Below are 19,567 nucleotides of genomic sequence, written 5' to 3'. Positions count from 1 at the left end.
TGTTTAAGATGAAACTTAGATCATGAAAATATCCTTAACCCCAAACATACTTCAACACCTAGGGTGCCTCCTACAACTCCTAAAAGGTACGTCTCTAAAATATTCATATAAAGACAGGACATAAGCCGAATTCTCTTAAACCAAAGAATAACAAAAGTTGTTAGTCCTGCTGAACCAGCTCTATAGTCTGTATGAAAAGTGACCGGTTATGGTCCACTTTTATAGAACGCTCTATTCGCTTATAATAAATTTTTCCTAAATGGTCATTTAAACGCGTTTGACGTTTCACGTAGAATCTAGTACACTTAATACGTTATTTATGGTCCTATAAACCACCATTTAGATTTTTTTTCCATACGGCCCGGTAAAGTGGCCCACTCTACTGTCTCTAGCCGATGACCCCAAAAGTGCCAGTCCGGGCCTGGCGGTGTACCTCTATTTCACGGATTCAAGATATCGTCTTCTCCTTTGTTCGCGCGATGGCTACAAACGTTGTCATCTCCCACCAGGACCAACATTCGGTGACGTAATTATGAAATATTTGAAATGCTCGAATTCTCTCTTTTTACTTTGTTAAACAGTGACGGCTCCTAGCGGGTTATCGCTTCTCGGCCTTTTGGCTAAGATCAAAGTGTAGTATCTGTTCCCAGCTATTTCGCTGAAATCTTGGCCGAAAGGCCGTTAAGCGAGTTTTCCAGCTATACAGCTAGTTCCTGCGATGCTGACTTACCTGCCGGTATCCTGACGTTCCTGTTCCTGCTTCTGAAGCTGCCGCTGCTGTTTCCGGTTCCTCTGCTGTTCCTGACTCCGCTGCTGTTCCTGGTCCTGGTCCTGCTGACACTTACCTGTCGCTGCTGTTCCTGGTCTCCACGCTGTATCCTGACTTGGCCGATTCCTGCCATTTCCACTTGACGCTGTTCCTTCCTGGGACTTGACTTTACCCGACGACCCCTCTAAAGCCATCATGGCTGCAGAGGTGAAGAAGCGGACTGCCCGGCTTGAAGTCGACGCCGGATTCCTGGACGTTGCTCAAACCTTCTACTCTAAACTTGGACCTCAGTGTTTGGAGACTCTTCAACCTGTTGGGAAAAGCTGCTACCTTCTTACCTTTACCACTCTGGCCTTCCTCCAGCAAGCTGTCTCCTATGGGGAGCTGATTATAAATGGGAAACCCTGCACGATAACCAGCATCGACGACGACGGTGTCTGGTTAACCATCAAGAACCTGCCCTCCTGGATTCAATGGGATGCCATACTTACCACATTACGACCATACGGAACCATCAAAGCTCACCGACTAGACGAATACCCCGAATTAAAAGGACTTAGAAATGGCGACCGCTCCGTAAAAATCATCATGTCGAAAACCATCCCTAATGTGCTCTTTTTTGGACGCAGCAGGGCGTTAATATACTATACAGGCGTCGTAAAGAAATGCTTTTTTTGCGACCAAGAAGGCCACAACACCTCAACTTGCGAAATCAAACGAGCCAGGCAAGCAGAGCGGAACCAACCCATGGAGGAAGGCCAGAAAGAGTCTCCGAAGGATGAGCCCGAGCGCGTCCAGGAGACAGGCGGCAGTACTTCTGCTAAAGAACACGATCCATTAGCAGAAGCAGCAGCACCACAAGAGGCATCACCCAGCGACCACCAGGAACCACGACCGAAATACCTACCCATCTCACCGTCCTCAGTAGAAACCATCAAGAAATATTCACAGGCAAAACTTCAAGAATTTAAGACACACGTTCAGACAGCAGACGACATAGACGATGCAAGGAAAAAGGAATGGATCGAGATCATCAACGCAGCACAAGCAAAATTTTCAAAACGGCGTATCCACACCTCTCCGGAAAGAGAGGCCAAGAAGGGAAAGACCCGGAACGAGGAGAAGAAGTCATTCGCCAGCGCCGCCAAAAGCACACCCGAACAAGATATATATGCAGAATACGTAACATACTGAATTTTGCACATATGTTTCTAATACACTTTTAATATATTTTTAAAATGTATTTTAGTGTATTATTCACATATTTTATTCGTCACCTTTAATTTTAAAATTAAGTTTTTTTATCTCGATTATTTCTTAGTGTTTTGTTTTAAAGTTTTTAACTTTACGTAACTCACTGTTTAAACCCTGCAAAAAAAAAAAATTAATTATATGCCTAATAACTATACTTACCTTGATCGACTATGAACTTGACTTTTGTTCGCAATAATTTAATTAAGTAAAAACGCGAACAAATACAACAAACGTAAACATGTAAAAATGTAAAATTAACGAAGCTTTTAATAAACAATTAAAAGTATCTGTTCTTATCAGCTTAATATCTGATACGGGTCCCATCGGGGCCCAAGATATTAAACTTATTTTTGGACGGCGGCGGAGTGGTCGGAGCTTGCTCCACCTCCGCCACGGGTCGGCCTGGTATTGCAGTAAATCCGGGATCGGCCCACTTCTCTCTTGAAATCAAAAATCAAACGCTCTTATAATGGCGCACTGCGCAACACAGTATTTCCGGGAAATGTTATTTGGCTGTCTTTATATATATTTCTTTATTATAATATATTGCCCCTCTGACGTCATAAGTGGTAAAATCCTTATTGTCGAATAGTTAATAATGAAGAATCGGAAAGATTCCAGTTTTTGAATTTTCTTTTACCTAGTTATACACTCTTTTTCGCGGTATTTTCACGGAGGATAGGAAGGGAGGCGAAGTAGGAGGGATGAATGGCGGCAAGATTGCGGCAGCTACGCTACGTCTAGCCGCCATTTTTCCGAAATTTTCCCGCCGCTAAGCTTCTTACAAGGATGCTGCCGCGTTCATCCCTCCTACTTCGCCTCCCTTCCTATCCTCCTTGGTATTTTCCTGGGCGCGTCCATGCTTGGTTTTCCCCCTTTCAGTCCTCTCCTCCATTATGGATACCCAAGGAGTGGATGCTAGACTCCCCGTTTAGGGCAGAGGCAATGGCCGACGAGCGGGAGGCAAGTAAGAGGGGTAAAATAAAGGCGCGAAAAGAGGTTGTTCTGTGTTATTCCTGTGGTTTTATTCGTAACCCAAGGTTCGTAAATCGTGCATGTTCTAAGTGGTTGGCTGAAGGAACCGGTTTTCATAACGTAAATTCGCGGGTTTCGGTATGGTGGGTAGAGACAGCGCGCCCCTCATTTTTAGGTCATTGGGTTCCAGCCAAGATGTTCCGCGTAAAGAGAAAACACGAAATAAGCCCCTCTCCATTTTTTCTCTCTTCCCGTCTTCCGTGGACAGTGAGTCGCCGCCGGGGGCCCGCCGCCCGCGGCAGCTACATTACCAAGATATAAAGTGGCAAGGCTTATTTTTGGTAAGTACAAAATCATTTATTATATATTGCTCTATAATTAACTATATTTGGAATTAAACATTTTTGTTCTATTTATCTCAAAGTCATGATTATTCCTAACATTAATAGTATTAAACTTAATATGATATATCTTTTGTTAAAGTAGATTAGGAATTTATAATTTTAATATTTATAGAGGAGTTCGGATTTAAAATGTTATATTTTTTTAATAATGATCTCAAAGATCTGACTTTTGAAATGTTTGTTACTTTTTCTAAGTATCAATAAAACATGACATTAAATTTATATTGTGCCAAGGTTCATTTTTATATTTTACATAAACTACATCACCTAAAACAATTAATAGATAAAAGTTAGCTATATTATTTTGTTTAAAAAATATATCTCTGTCTCCGTTTTATTATTTAATTTCGTGGTTTGTTTTGATATTTTGTATTTTTGGGTTACTCCCCTAATCCATGCGGCTGTCCCATGATAAAACCTTCTATAAAACATTTTCCAAAAGTCCTTTTTTAGATTCAACTATTTAAATTACATTTAAGATTAAAATTTAGAACAAAAAATATATTTCACAATTAGAATTTGTTAATAAAATTTTAACTTTGGACTTCATTCCAAAACCAGAAAAGGCCATTTCAGAGTGGATTTTACCGCGGAAATGTTTTTGTTTAGAGATAAACGTTAGTTAGTTAGTTAGTTAGTTAGTTAGTTAGTTAATTAGTTAGTTAGTTAGTTAGTTAGTTAATTAGTTAGTTAGTTAGTTAGTTAGTTAGTTAGTTAGTTAGTTAGTAAGTAAGTAAGTAAGTAAGTAAGTAAGTAAGTAAGTTAGTACTATTTTAAGTACAAGCCTTAAGTAGAATAAAATGAAAACCAATTTTCTCGCCATTTTATTTTGTTCAATTTTGATACTAACATGTATTTTATTCACGGAAAGATGCTGCCAGTTGTTAAAAAAAGGCCAAGAGTTGACCGAAATAATATTATCGTCTGGGCGAACTTTTAATTGCATAAAAAAGCAGCGTCAAAATGATAGGATGAAGGTATTTTCCTGTTAAAAGACGCAAATCCCATCCCGCGAAAATAAATGAGTAGCCAACGGCACGCGGTGTTCCCAGGTGGTCTCCCTCCCAAGTACTGACCGCGCTCGACGCTGCTTAACTTCGGTGATCAGACGAGAACCGGTGTATTCAGCGTGATATGGCCGTTGCCGCTAGAGTGTAATTGATAGCGGTGGACAAGCCGCGACTAGCCAGGTCCTGGTAGGTTGGTGATCGCCGAGGGCCACCGGCTGCATGCGGCTCCAATAGAACGTTCTATACACTCTTTTTAGAAACGTTTACTGGGCGCCGATATTATCGTACAGACAACCAACGAGCAAGCCCTTTACCGCAGAAATTTCATCCCCCCCCCCCCCAAACCAGTTTTTTCATCACCCTCCCCGTAGACTGTAAGGTGATGGCGGTCGATTGGGAAGGCGCGTTTACGAATCTATAAAATTGGTGTGGTGTGCTTTCCCCCTTTGGAGTTCGGAGGAGGTGAAGGTTTGGCCGGTTTTTCGTCTTAGAGAAATATATTTATCTGGCAAACCCGTAAGAAATTGAGAGCAGTCAATTTTTATTAGTAGCGTAGTTGCTAGCCTAGGCTTCACATATTTCCGGCTTTGCTTTCCGCGCCTTTTTTCTTATTTTAAATGATTTTTGTAATAAATGTATGATGGCAAATAAGCAAAATTCTAGAAAATACTAGTCCCAAATCCACGTGTTTAAGATGAAACTTAGATCATGAAAATATCCTTAACCCCAAACATACTTCAACACCTAGGGTGCCTCCTACAACTCCTAAAAGGTACGTCTCTAAAATATTCATATAAAGACAGGACATAAGCCGAATTCTCTTAAACCAAAGAATAACAAAAGTTGTTAGTCCTGCTGAACCAGCTCTATAGTCTGTATGAAAAGTGACCGGTTATGGTCCACTTTTATAGAACGCTCTATTCGCTTATAATAAATTTTTCCTAAATGGTCATTTAAACGCGTTTGACGTTTCACGTAGAATCTAGTACACTTAATACGTTATTTATGGTCCTATAAACCACCATTTAGATTTTTTTTCCATACGGCCCGGTAAAGTGGCCCACTCTACTGTCTCTAGCCGATGACCCCAAAAGTGCCAGTCCGGGCCTGGCGGTGTACCTCTATTTCACGGATTCAAGATATCGTCTTCTCCTTTGTTCGCGCGATGGCTACAAACGTTGTCATCTCCCACCAGGACCAACATTCGGTGACGTAATTATGAAATATTTGAAATGCTCGAATTCTCTCTTTTTACTTTGTTAAACAGTGACGGCTCCTAGCGGGTTATCGCTTCTCGGCCTTTTGGCTAAGATCAAAGTGTAGTATCTGTTCCCAGCTATTTCGCTAAAATCTTGGCCGAAGGGCCGTCAAGCGAGTTTTCCCAGCTCTCCAGCTGGTTCCTGCGATGCTGTCTTACCTGCCGGTATCCTGACGTCACTGTTCCTGTTCCTGTTGCTGCTCCTGAAGCTGTCGCTGCTGTTTCCGGTTCCGTTGCTGTTCCTGGTCCTGGTTCGGCTGCTACTTACCTGTCGCTGCTAGTTCCTGGTCTCCTCGCCGACGCCTCTCGGGGATCGCCCTCTGGTGGTTCCTGGGTTCGTCTCCCGTTGTCTCTTGACGTCCGCAGTGGTGGAAGCCATGCCCCCTGCTTCGTCCAAGATGCCTGACTTGTCCGCTGCTGATCTGAAAAAGAATACGGCGAGAATTAAGTTTGAAGATGTTCCAGTTGATGATCTGGCTTCGGCCCTTCTCAACCACATCGGCCAGCAATGCATTGACGTTTTCCAGTTAATCGGAAAGTCCGAAGTGCAAATCACGTTCAAGGACGTTGAAAGTTTTCAAAAGGCTGTCGACTCCGGAGTCATTATCGGAGACCGTCATCTAGATGTCACGAGTATCGTAGACCCTGTCCGCCACATCACTGTTCAAGGAGTTCCAAGCTGGTGGGCCCTGTCAATCCTTAAGACAGCCCTCCGTAACCACTGCGATGTCCAATCGGAGACATGGGAAACCTTCCAGAAGGGGCCTCTAAAGGGTCTCAAGACCGGCACGAGACGCTTGGCCGTAAAGTTTAAGTCCGCCATCCCGAACCTCATGACAATCCAAGGTCAACGCATCCAAATCACGTACGAGGGCGTGCACAGGATGTGCTTCTATTGCCGCAAGGACAGCCACCAGGTGCGTGACTGTCCGAAAAAACGGCGAAAGGCTCTCTCAGCTGGGGAGCCGAATAGGGAGTCACCACCCGAAAGCGACGGACCAAGTGGGGAAGACGCTGATGGCGGTGCTCCGGAGGCCAAGGTCGGAGACGAAGTGGGGGAGATCCCGGACCGGCCAAATCTGGAAACTAGCGACAATACGGCTCAAGAGCATCACCCATCCGATCCATCCGTCAACAAAATAAGCAGACACTGCACCGATCTTATATGGACTGTTGAGGACGAAAACTTTCTTAAGAAGTTTTTGCCCAATGACTTCGAAAAATACGTAGCGGAACTCAACGCATTTAACGACTTATCATCGGCCAGGAGGCTTTTCCTGATCAAGCGAGCCACAGCCTTAAGAAAGACCATCAACAAAAGGCGCCAGAGTTCCTCTCCAGGGGATAAATCCAGAACTGAAAAGAGGGTTAACGTCGGAAGCAAGACCGCGGCCGACGCCGTTAAAGCGAAAACCAGTACCGAAGTGTACGATGACTACGTAACGTACTGATTTTAATGATTTTTTATATTTCGCGTTTTTTAGAAATATAGCTTAAATTGTTCGATATGCTTATTGTTTTTAGTTACATTGTAAAAAGTAAAGTCTGAATGAGTTTTAAATTAAGTGTACTTACCTGAATTTTACAAACAAAATACCTGTTAAAAGAAAAACCATAGTTATACTTACCTTTTGTGACAAATCTGTAAAGAGAAAAATGTATTAGTATTTTTGAAAATTTGACCTACTTTTTCCGCGATAATTTAATTTTAATTTAACCGCGGAAAAATGTATTTTTGACAAGAATTTCAAATAAACAAATTCAGTATCTGTTCTTATCAGCTTAATATCTGATACGGGTCCCATCGGGGCCCAAGATATTAAACTTATTTTTGGACGGCGGCGGAGTGGTCGGAGCTTGCTCCACCTCCGCCACGGGTCGGCCTGGTATTGCAGTAAATCCGGGATCGGCCCACTTCTCTCTTGAAATCAAAAATCAAACGCTCTTATAATGGCGCACTGCGCAACACAGTATTTCCGGGAAATGTTATTTGGCTGTCTTTATATATATTTCTTTATTATAATATATTGCCCCTCTGACGTCATAAGTGGTAAAATCCTTATTGTCGAATAGTTAATAATGAAGAATCGGAAAGATTCCAGTTTTTGAATTTTCTTTTACCTAGTTATACACTCTTTTTCGCGGTATTTTCACGGAGGATAGGAAGGGAGGCGAAGTAGGAGGGATGAATGGCGGCAAGATTGCGGCAGCTACGCTACGTCTAGCCGCCATTTTTCCGAAATTTTCCCGCCGCTAAGCTTCTTACAAGGATGCTGCCGCGTTCATCCCTCCTACTTCGCCTCCCTTCCTATCCTCCTTGGTATTTTCCTGGGCGCGTCCATGCTTGGTTTTCCCCCTTTCAGTCCTCTCCTCCATTATGGATACCCAAGGAGTGGATGCTAGACTCCCCGTTTAGGGCAGAGGCAATGGCCGACGAGCGGGAGGCAAGTAAGAGGGGTAAAATAAAGGCGCGAAAAGAGGTTGTTCTGTGTTATTCCTGTGGTTTTATTCGTAACCCAAGGTTCGTAAATCGTGCATGTTCTAAGTGGTTGGCTGAAGGAACCGGTTTTCATAACGTAAATTCGCGGGTTTCGGTATGGTGGGTAGAGACAGCGCGCCCCTCATTTTTAGGTCATTGGGTTCCAGCCAAGATGTTCCGCGTAAAGAGAAAACACGAAATAAGCCCCTCTCCATTTTTTCTCTCTTCCCGTCTTCCGTGGACAGTGAGTCGCCGCCGGGGGCCCGCCGCCCGCGGCAGCTACATTACCAAGATATAAAGTGGCAAGGCTTATTTTTGGTAAGTACAAAATCATTTATTATATATTGCTCTATAATTAACTATATTTGGAATTAAACATTTTTGTTCTATTTATCTCAAAGTCATGATTATTCCTAACATTAATAGTATTAAACTTAATATGATATATCTTTTGTTAAAGTAGATTAGGAATTTATAATTTTAATATTTATAGAGGAGTTCGGATTTAAAATGTTATATTTTTTTAATAATGATCTCAAAGATCTGACTTTTGAAATGTTTGTTACTTTTTCTAAGTATCAATAAAACATGACATTAAATTTATATTGTGCCAAGGTTCATTTTTATATTTTACATAAACTACATCACCTAAAACAATTAATAGATAAAAGTTAGCTATATTATTTTGTTTAAAAAATATATCTCTGTCTCCGTTTTATTATTTAATTTCGTGGTTTGTTTTGATATTTTGTATTTTTGGGTTACTCCCCTAATCCATGCGGCTGTCCCATGATAAAACCTTCTATAAAACATTTTCCAAAAGTCCTTTTTTAGATTCAACTATTTAAATTACATTTAAGATTAAAATTTAGAACAAAAAATATATTTCACAATTAGAATTTGTTAATAAAATTTTAACTTTGGACTTCATTCCAAAACCAGAAAAGGCCATTTCAGAGTGGATTTTACCGCGGAAATGTTTTTGTTTAGAGATAAACGTTAGTTAGTTAGTTAGTTAGTTAGTTAGTTAATTAGTTAGTTAGTTAGTTAGTTAGTTAGTTAATTAGTTAGTTAGTTAGTTAGTTAGTTAGTTAGTTAGTAAGTAAGTAAGTAAGTAAGTAAGTTAGTACTATTTTAAGTACAAGCCTTAAGTAGAATAAAATGAAAACCAATTTTCTCGCCATTTTATTTTGTTCAATTTTGATACTAACATGTATTTTATTCACGGAAAGATGCTGCCAGTTGTTAAAAAAAGGCCAAGAGTTGACCGAAATAATATTATCGTCTGGGCGAACTTTTAATTGCATAAAAAAGCAGCGTCAAAATGATAGGATGAAGGTATTTTCCTGTTAAAAGACGCAAATCCCATCCCGCGAAAATAAATGAGTAGCCAACGGCACGCGGTGTTCCCAGGTGGTCTCCCTCCCAAGTACTGACCGCGCTCGACGCTGCTTAACTTCGGTGATCAGACGAGAACCGGTGTATTCAGCGTGATATGGCCGTTGCCGCTAGAGTGTAATTGATAGCGGTGGACAAGCCGCGACTAGCCAGGTCCTGGTAGGTTGGTGATCGCCGAGGGCCACCGGCTGCATGCGGCTCCAATAGAACGTTCTATACACTCTTTTTAGAAACGTTTACTGGGCGCCGATATTATCGTACAGACAACCAACGAGCAAGCCCTTTACCGCAGAAATTTCATCCCCCCCCCCCAAACCAGTTTTTTCATCACCCTCCCCGTAGACTGTAAGGTGATGGCGGTCGATTGGGAAGGCGCGTTTACGAATCTATAAAATTGGTGTGGTGTGCTTTCCCCCTTTGGAGTTCGGAGGAGGTGAAGGTTTGGCCGGTTTTTCGTCTTAGAGAAATATATTTATCTGGCAAACCCGTAAGAAATTGAGAGCAGTCAATTTTTATTAGTAGCGTAGTTGCTAGCCTAGGCTTCACATATTTCCGGCTTTGCTTTCCGCGCCTTTTTTCTTATTTTAAATGATTTTTGTAATAAATGTATGATGGCAAATAAGCAAAATTCTAGAAAATACTAGTCCCAAATCCACGTGTTTAAGATGAAACTTAGATCATGAAAATATCCTTAACCCCAAACATACTTCAACACCTAGGGTGCCTCCTACAACTCCTAAAAGGTACGTCTCTAAAATATTCATATAAAGACAGGACATAAGCCGAATTCTCTTAAACCAAAGAATAACAAAAGTTGTTAGTCCTGCTGAACCAGCTCTATAGTCTGTATGAAAAGTGACCGGTTATGGTCCACTTTTATAGAACGCTCTATTCGCTTATAATAAATTTTTCCTAAATGGTCATTTAAACGCGTTTGACGTTTCACGTAGAATCTAGTACACTTAATACGTTATTTATGGTCCTATAAACCACCATTTAGATTTTTTTTCCATACGGCCCGGTAAAGTGGCCCACTCTACTGTCTCTAGCCGATGACCCCAAAAGTGCCAGTCCGGGCCTGGCGGTGTACCTCTATTTCACGGATTCAAGATATCGTCTTCTCCTTTGTTCGCGCGATGGCTACAAACGTTGTCATCTCCCACCAGGACCAACATTCGGTGACGTAATTATGAAATATTTGAAATGCTCGAATTCTCTCTTTTTACTTTGTTAAACAGTGACGGCTCCTAGCGGGTTATCGCTTCTCGGCCTTTTGGCTAAGATCAAAGTGTAGTATCTGTTCCCAGCTATTTCGCTGAAATCTTGGCCGAAAGGCCGTTAAGCGAGTTTTCCAGCTATACAGCTAGTTCCTGCGATGCTGACTTACCTGCCGGTATCCTGACGTTCCTGTTCCTGCTTCTGAAGCTGCCGCTGCTGTTTCCGGTTCCTCTGCTGTTCCTGACTCCGCTGCTGTTCCTGGTCCTGGTCCTGCTGACACTTACCTGTCGCTGCTGTTCCTGGTCTCCACGCTGTATCCTGACTTGGCCGATTCCTGCCATTTCCACTTGACGCTGTTCCTTCCTGGGACTTGACTTTACCCGACGACCCCTCTAAAGCCATCATGGCTGCAGAGGTGAAGAAGCGGACTGCCCGGCTTGAAGTCGACGCCGGATTCCTGGACGTTGCTCAAACCTTCTACTCTAAACTTGGACCTCAGTGTTTGGAGACTCTTCAACCTGTTGGGAAAAGCTGCTACCTTCTTACCTTTACCACTCTGGCCTTCCTCCAGCAAGCTGTCTCCTATGGGGAGCTGATTATAAATGGGAAACCCTGCACGATAACCAGCATCGACGACGACGGTGTCTGGTTAACCATCAAGAACCTGCCCTCCTGGATTCAATGGGATGCCATACTTACCACATTACGACCATACGGAACCATCAAAGCTCACCGACTAGACGAATACCCCGAATTAAAAGGACTTAGAAATGGCGACCGCTCCGTAAAAATCATCATGTCGAAAACCATCCCTAATGTGCTCTTTTTTGGACGCAGCAGGGCGTTAATATACTATACAGGCGTCGTAAAGAAATGCTTTTTTTGCGACCAAGAAGGCCACAACACCTCAACTTGCGAAATCAAACGAGCCAGGCAAGCAGAGCGGAACCAACCCATGGAGGAAGGCCAGAAAGAGTCTCCGAAGGATGAGCCCGAGCGCGTCCAGGAGACAGGCGGCAGTACTTCTGCTAAAGAACACGATCCATTAGCAGAAGCAGCAGCACCACAAGAGGCATCACCCAGCGACCACCAGGAACCACGACCGAAATACCTACCCATCTCACCGTCCTCAGTAGAAACCATCAAGAAATATTCACAGGCAAAACTTCAAGAATTTAAGACACACGTTCAGACAGCAGACGACATAGACGATGCAAGGAAAAAGGAATGGATCGAGATCATCAACGCAGCACAAGCAAAATTTTCAAAACGGCGTATCCACACCTCTCCGGAAAGAGAGGCCAAGAAGGGAAAGACCCGGAACGAGGAGAAGAAGTCATTCGCCAGCGCCGCCAAAAGCACACCCGAACAAGATATATATGCAGAATACGTAACATACTGAATTTTGCACATATGTTTCTAATACACTTTTAATATATTTTTAAAATGTATTTTAGTGTATTATTCACATATTTTATTCGTCACCTTTAATTTTAAAATTAAGTTTTTTTATCTCGATTATTTCTTAGTGTTTTGTTTTAAAGTTTTTAACTTTACGTAACTCACTGTTTAAACCCTGCAAAAAAAAATTAATTATATGCCTAATAACTATACTTACCTTGATCGACTATGAACTTGACTTTTGTTCGCAATAATTTAATTAAGTAAAAACGCGAACAAATACAACAAACGTAAACATGTAAAAATGTAAAATTAACGAAGCTTTTAATAAACAATTAAAAGTATCTGTTCTTATCAGCTTAATATCTGATACGGGTCCCATCGGGGCCCAAGATATTAAACTTATTTTTGGACGGCGGCGGAGTGGTCGGAGCTTGCTCCACCTCCGCCACGGGTCGGCCTGGTATTGCAGTAAATCCGGGATCGGCCCACTTCTCTCTTGAAATCAAAAATCAAACGCTCTTATAATGGCGCACTGCGCAACACAGTATTTCCGGGAAATGTTATTTGGCTGTCTTTATATATATTTCTTTATTATAATATATTGCCCCTCTGACGTCATAAGTGGTAAAATCCTTATTGTCGAATAGTTAATAATGAAGAATCGGAAAGATTCCAGTTTTTGAATTTTCTTTTACCTAGTTATACACTCTTTTTCGCGGTATTTTCACGGAGGATAGGAAGGGAGGCGAAGTAGGAGGGATGAATGGCGGCAAGATTGCGGCAGCTACGCTACGTCTAGCCGCCATTTTTCCGAAATTTTCCCGCCGCTAAGCTTCTTACAAGGATGCTGCCGCGTTCATCCCTCCTACTTCGCCTCCCTTCCTATCCTCCTTGGTATTTTCCTGGGCGCGTCCATGCTTGGTTTTCCCCCTTTCAGTCCTCTCCTCCATTATGGATACCCAAGGAGTGGATGCTAGACTCCCCGTTTAGGGCAGAGGCAATGGCCGACGAGCGGGAGGCAAGTAAGAGGGGTAAAATAAAGGCGCGAAAAGAGGTTGTTCTGTGTTATTCCTGTGGTTTTATTCGTAACCCAAGGTTCGTAAATCGTGCATGTTCTAAGTGGTTGGCTGAAGGAACCGGTTTTCATAACGTAAATTCGCGGGTTTCGGTATGGTGGGTAGAGACAGCGCGCCCCTCATTTTTAGGTCATTGGGTTCCAGCCAAGATGTTCCGCGTAAAGAGAAAACACGAAATAAGCCCCTCTCCATTTTTTCTCTCTTCCCGTCTTCCGTGGACAGTGAGTCGCCGCCGGGGGCCCGCCGCCCGCGGCAGCTACATTACCAAGATATAAAGTGGCAAGGCTTATTTTTGGTAAGTACAAAATCATTTATTATATATTGCTCTATAATTAACTATATTTGGAATTAAACATTTTTGTTCTATTTATCTCAAAGTCATGATTATTCCTAACATTAATAGTATTAAACTTAATATGATATATCTTTTGTTAAAGTAGATTAGGAATTTATAATTTTAATATTTATAGAGGAGTTCGGATTTAAAATGTTATATTTTTTTAATAATGATCTCAAAGATCTGACTTTTGAAATGTTTGTTACTTTTTCTAAGTATCAATAAAACATGACATTAAATTTATATTGTGCCAAGGTTCATTTTTATATTTTACATAAACTACATCACCTAAAACAATTAATAGATAAAAGTTAGCTATATTATTTTGTTTAAAAAATATATCTCTGTCTCCGTTTTATTATTTAATTTCGTGGTTTGTTTTGATATTTTGTATTTTTGGGTTACTCCCCTAATCCATGCGGCTGTCCCATGATAAAACCTTCTATAAAACATTTTCCAAAAGTCCTTTTTTAGATTCAACTATTTAAATTACATTTAAGATTAAAATTTAGAACAAAAAATATATTTCACAATTAGAATTTGTTAATAAAATTTTAACTTTGGACTTCATTCCAAAACCAGAAAAGGCCATTTCAGAGTGGATTTTACCGCGGAAATGTTTTTGTTTAGAGATAAACGTTAGTTAGTTAGTTAGTTAGTTAGTTAGTTAATTAGTTAGTTAGTTAGTTAGTTAGTTAATTAGTTAGTTAGTTAGTTAGTTAGTTAGTTAGTTAGTAAGTAAGTAAGTAAGTAAGTAAGTTAGTACTATTTTAAGTACAAGCCTTAAGTAGAATAAAATGAAAACCAATTTTCTCGCCATTTTATTTTGTTCAATTTTGATACTAACATGTATTTTATTCACGGAAAGATGCTGCCAGTTGTTAAAAAAAGGCCAAGAGTTGACCGAAATAATATTATCGTCTGGGCGAACTTTTAATTGCATAAAAAAGCAGCGTCAAAATGATAGGATGAAGGTATTTTCCTGTTAAAAGACGCAAATCCCATCCCGCGAAAATAAATGAGTAGCCAACGGCACGCGGTGTTCCCAGGTGGTCTCCCTCCCAAGTACTGACCGCGCTCGACGCTGCTTAACTTCGGTGATCAGACGAGAACCGGTGTATTCAGCGTGATATGGCCGTTGCCGCTAGAGTGTAATTGATAGCGGTGGACAAGCCGCGACTAGCCAGGTCCTGGTAGGTTGGTGATCGCCGAGGGCCACCGGCTGCATGCGGCTCCAATAGAACGTTCTATACACTCTTTTTAGAAACGTTTACTGGGCGCCGATATTATCGTACAGACAACCAACGAGCAAGCCCTTTACCGCAGAAATTTCATCCCCCCCCCCCAAACCAGTTTTTTCATCACCCTCCCCGTAGACTGTAAGGTGATGGCGGTCGATTGGGAAGGCGCGTTTACGAATCTATAAAATTGGTGTGGTGTGCTTTCCCCCTTTGGAGTTCGGAGGAGGTGAAGGTTTGGCCGGTTTTTCGTCTTAGAGAAATATATTTATCTGGCAAACCCGTAAGAAATTGAGAGCAGTCAATTTTTATTAGTAGCGTAGTTGCTAGCCTAGGCTTCACATATTTCCGGCTTTGCTTTCCGCGCCTTTTTTCTTATTTTAAATGATTTTTGTAATAAATGTATGATGGCAAATAAGCAAAATTCTAGAAAATACTAGTCCCAAATCCACGTGTTTAAGATGAAACTTAGATCATGAAAATATCCTTAACCCCAAACATACTTCAACACCTAGGGTGCCTCCTACAACTCCTAAAAGGTACGTCTCTAAAATATTCATATAAAGACAGGACATAAGCCGAATTCTCTTAAACCAAAGAATAACAAAAGTTGTTAGTCCTGCTGAACCAGCTCTATAGTCTGTATGAAAAGTGACCGGTTATGGTCCACTTTTATAGAACGCTCTATTCGCTTATAATAAATTTTTCCTAAATGGTCATTTAAACGCGTTTGACGTTTCACGTAGAATCTAGTACACTTAATACGTTATTTATGGTCCTATAAACCACCATTTAGATTTTTTTTCCATACGGCCCGGTAAAGTGGCCCACTCTACTGTCTCTAGCCGATGACCCCAAAAGTGCCAGTCCGGGCCTGGCGGTGTACCTCTATTTCACGGATTCAAGATATCGTCTTCTCCTTTGTTCGCGCGATGGCTACAAACGTTGTCATCTCCCACCAGGACCAACATTCGGTGACGTAATTATGAAATATTTGAAATGCTCGAATTCTCTCTTTTTACTTTGTTAAACAGTGACGGCTCCTAGCGGGTTATCGCTTCTCGGCCTTTTGGCTAAGATCAAAGTGTAGTATCTGTTCCCAGCTATTTCGCTGAAATCTTGGCCGAAAGGCCGTTAAGCGAGTTTTCCAGCTATACAGCTAGTTCCTGCGATGCTGACTTACCTGCCGGTATCCTGACGTTCCTGTTCCTGCTTCTGAAGCTGCCGCTGCTGTTTCCGGTTCCTCTGCTGTTCCTGACTCCGCTGCTGTTCCTGGTCCTGGTCCTGCTGACACTTACCTGTCGCTGCTGTTCCTGGTCTCCACGCTGTATCCTGACTTGGCCGATTCCTGCCATTTCCACTTGACGCTGTTCCTTCCTGGGACTTGACTTTACCCGACGACCCCTCTAAAGCCATCATGGCTGCAGAGGTGAAGAAGCGGACTGCCCGGCTTGAAGTCGACGCCGGATTCCTGGACGTTGCTCAAACCTTCTACTCTAAACTTGGACCTCAGTGTTTGGAGACTCTTCAACCTGTTGGGAAAAGCTGCTACCTTCTTACCTTTACCACTCTGGCCTTCCTCCAGCAAGCTGTCTCCTATGGGGAGCTGATTATAAATGGGAAACCCTGCACGATAACCAGCATCGACGACGACGGTGTCTGGTTAACCATCAAGAACCTGCCCTCCTGGATTCAATGGGATGCCATACTTACCACATTACGACCATACGGAACCATCAAAGCTCACCGACTAGACGAATACCCCGAATTAAAAGGACTTAGAAATGGCGACCGCTCCGTAAAAATCATCATGTCGAAAACCATCCCTAATGTGCTCTTTTTTGGACGCAGCAGGGCGTTAATATACTATACAGGCGTCGTAAAGAAATGCTTTTTTTGCGACCAAGAAGGCCACAACACCTCAACTTGCGAAATCAAACGAGCCAGGCAAGCAGAGCGGAACCAACCCATGGAGGAAGGCCAGAAAGAGTCTCCGAAGGATGAGCCCGAGCGCGTCCAGGAGACAGGCGGCAGTACTTCTGCTAAAGAACACGATCCATTAGCAGAAGCAGCAGCACCACAAGAGGCATCACCCAGCGACCACCAGGAACCACGACCGAAATACCTACCCATCTCACCGTCCTCAGTAGAAACCATCAAGAAATATTCACAGGCAAAACTTCAAGAATTTAAGACACACGTTCAGACAGCAGACGACATAGACGATGCAAGGAAAAAGGAATGGATCGAGATCATCAACGCAGCACAAGCAAAATTTTCAAAACGGCGTATCCACACCTCTCCGGAAAGAGAGGCCAAGAAGGGAAAGACCCGGAACGAGGAGAAGAAGTCATTCGCCAGCGCCGCCAAAAGCACACCCGAACAAGATATATATGCAGAATACGTAACATACTGAATTTTGCACATATGTTTCTAATACACTTTTAATATATTTTTAAAATGTATTTTAGTGTATTATTCACATATTTTATTCGTCACCTTTAATTTTAAAATTAAGTTTTTTTATCTCGATTATTTCTTAGTGTTTTGTTTTAAAGTTTTTAACTTTACGTAACTCACTGTTTAAACCCTGCAAAAAAAAATTAATTATATGCCTAATAACTATACTTACCTTGATCGACTATGAACTTGACTTTTGTTCGCAATAATTTAATTAAGTAAAAACGCGAACAAATACAACAAACGTAAACATGTAAAAATGTAAAATTAACGAAGCTTTTAATAAACAATTAAAAGTATCTGTTCTTATCAGCTTAATATCTGATACGGGTCCCATCGGGGCCCAAGATATTAAACTTATTTTTGGACGGCGGCGGAGTGGTCGGAGCTTGCTCCACCTCCGCCACGGGTCGGCCTGGTATTGCAGTAAATCCGGGATCGGCCCACTTCTCTCTTGAAATCAAAAATCAAACGCTCTTATAATGGCGCACTGCGCAACACAGTATTTCCGGGAAATGTTATTTGGCTGTCTTTATATATATTTCTTTATTATAATATATTGCCCCTCTGACGTCATAAGTGGTAAAATCCTTATTGTCGAATAGTTAATAATGAAGAATCGGAAAGATTCCAGTTTTTGAATTTTCTTTTACCTAGTTATACACTCTTTTTCGCGGTATTTTCACGGAGGATAGGAAGGGAGGCGAAGTAGGAGGGATGAATGGCGGCAAGATTGCGGCAGCTACGCTACGTCTAGCCGCCATTTTTCCGAAATTTTCCCGCCGCTAAGCTTCTTACAAGGATGCTGCCGCGTTCATCCCTCCTACTTCGCCTCCCTTCCTATCCTCCTTGGTATTTTCCTGGGCGCGTCCATGCTTGGTTTTCCCCCTTTCAGTCCTCTCCTCCATTATGGATACCCAAGGAGTGGATGCTAGACTCCCCGTTTAGGGCAGAGGCAATGGCCGACGAGCGGGAGGCAAGTAAGAGGGGTAAAATAAAGGCGCGAAAAGAGGTTGTTCTGTGTTATTCCTGTGGTTTTATTCGTAACCCAAGGTTCGTAAATCGTGCATGTTCTAAGTGGTTGGCTGAAGGAACCGGTTTTCATAACGTAAATTCGCGGGTTTCGGTATGGTGGGTAGAGACAGCGCGCCCCTCATTTTTAGGTCATTGGGTTCCAGCCAAGATGTTCCGCGTAAAGAGAAAACACGAAATAAGCCCCTCTCCATTTTTTCTCTCTTCCCGTCTTCCGTGGACAGTGAGTCGCCGCCGGGGGCCCGCCGCCCGCGGCAGCTACATTACCAAGATATAAAGTGGCAAGGCTTATTTTTGGTAAGTACAAAATCATTTATTATATATTGCTCTATAATTAACTATATTTGGAATTAAACATTTTTGTTCTATTTATCTCAAAGTCATGATTATTCCTAACATTAATAGTATTAAACTTAATATGATATATCTTTTGTTAAAGTAGATTAGGAATTTATAATTTTAATATTTATAGAGGAGTTCGGATTTAAAATGTTATATTTTTTTAATAATGATCTCAAAGATCTGACTTTTGAAATGTTTGTTACTTTTTCTAAGTATCAATAAAACATGACATTAAATTTATATTGTGCCAAGGTTCATTTTTATATTTTACATAAACTACATCACCTAAAACAATTAATAGATAAAAGTTAGCTATATTATTTTGTTTAAAAAATATATCTCTGTCTCCGTTTTATTATTTAATTTCGTGGTTTGTTTTGATATTTTGTATTTTTGGGTTACTCCCCTAATCCATGCGGCTGTCCCATGATAAAACCTTCTATAAAACATTTTCCAAAAGTCCTTTTTTAGATTCAACTATTTAAATTACATTTAAGATTAAAATTTAGAACAAAAAATATATTTCACAATTAGAATTTGTTAATAAAATTTTAACTTTGGACTTCATTCCAAAACCAGAAAAGGCCATTTCAGAGTGGATTTTACCGCGGAAATGTTTTTGTTTAGAGATAAACGTTAGTTAGTTAGTTAGTTAGTTAGTTAGTTAATTAGTTAGTTAGTTAGTTAGTTAGTTAATTAGTTAGTTAGTTAGTTAGTTAGTTAGTTAGTTAGTTAGTTAGTAAGTAAGTAAGTAAGTAAGTAAGTAAGTAAGTAAGTTAGTACTATTTTAAGTACAAGCCTTAAGTAGAATAAAATGAAAACCAATTTTCTCGCCATTTTATTTTGTTCAATTTTGATACTAACATGTATTTTATTCACGGAAAGATGCTGCCAGTTGTTAAAAAAAGGCCAA

At 41.3% G+C, this 19,567-nt stretch overlaps 4 non-coding genes and 7 pseudogenes across 4 annotated transcripts; 8 read left to right on the top strand and 3 right to left on the bottom strand.

The window, feature by feature from the left end:
• The first annotated feature begins 600 nt into the window (after nucleotides 1-600).
• Nucleotides 601-703, top strand: LOC149938112 (U2 spliceosomal RNA; annotated as a pseudogene).
• Nucleotides 704-2,282: 1,579 nt separating this feature from the next.
• On the top strand, nucleotides 2,283-2,462 carry LOC149938111 (U2 spliceosomal RNA; annotated as a pseudogene).
• A 1,967-nt stretch (nucleotides 2,463-4,429) lies between these two features.
• Nucleotides 4,430-4,548, bottom strand: LOC149938110 (5S ribosomal RNA). Its single transcript, XR_016481894.1, has one exon. It is a non-coding gene; the product is annotated as a 5S ribosomal RNA (ribosomal RNA).
• Nucleotides 4,549-5,698: 1,150 nt separating this feature from the next.
• On the top strand, nucleotides 5,699-5,850 carry LOC149938109 (U2 spliceosomal RNA; annotated as a pseudogene).
• A 1,547-nt stretch (nucleotides 5,851-7,397) lies between these two features.
• LOC149938108 (U2 spliceosomal RNA) lies at nucleotides 7,398-7,590 on the top strand. Its single transcript, XR_016481680.1, has one exon. It is a non-coding gene; the product is annotated as a U2 spliceosomal RNA (small nuclear RNA).
• Nucleotides 7,591-9,537: 1,947 nt separating this feature from the next.
• Nucleotides 9,538-9,656, bottom strand: LOC149938107 (5S ribosomal RNA). The gene has a single exon (XR_016481893.1). It is a non-coding gene; the product is annotated as a 5S ribosomal RNA (ribosomal RNA).
• A 1,148-nt stretch (nucleotides 9,657-10,804) lies between these two features.
• Nucleotides 10,805-10,907, top strand: LOC149938106 (U2 spliceosomal RNA; annotated as a pseudogene).
• A 1,576-nt stretch (nucleotides 10,908-12,483) lies between these two features.
• On the top strand, nucleotides 12,484-12,663 carry LOC149938105 (U2 spliceosomal RNA; annotated as a pseudogene).
• A 1,943-nt stretch (nucleotides 12,664-14,606) lies between these two features.
• Nucleotides 14,607-14,725, bottom strand: LOC149938104 (5S ribosomal RNA). Its single transcript, XR_016481892.1, has one exon. It is a non-coding gene; the product is annotated as a 5S ribosomal RNA (ribosomal RNA).
• Nucleotides 14,726-15,873: 1,148 nt separating this feature from the next.
• Nucleotides 15,874-15,976, top strand: LOC149938103 (U2 spliceosomal RNA; annotated as a pseudogene).
• Nucleotides 15,977-17,552: 1,576 nt separating this feature from the next.
• LOC149938102 (U2 spliceosomal RNA) lies at nucleotides 17,553-17,732 on the top strand (annotated as a pseudogene).
• Nucleotides 17,733-19,567: the final 1,835 nt, after the last annotated feature.

The sequence above is a fragment of the Leiobunum rupestre genome, chromosome 6 (genome assembly GCF_980474605.1).
Source record: "Leiobunum rupestre chromosome 6, qqLeiRupe1.1.hap1, whole genome shotgun sequence".
Classification (NCBI taxonomy): Eukaryota; Metazoa; Arthropoda; class Arachnida; order Opiliones; family Sclerosomatidae; genus Leiobunum; species Leiobunum rupestre.
The sequence above is the reverse complement of the archived record's forward strand: the minus strand, read 5'-3'. Positions and strand labels throughout refer to the sequence as shown.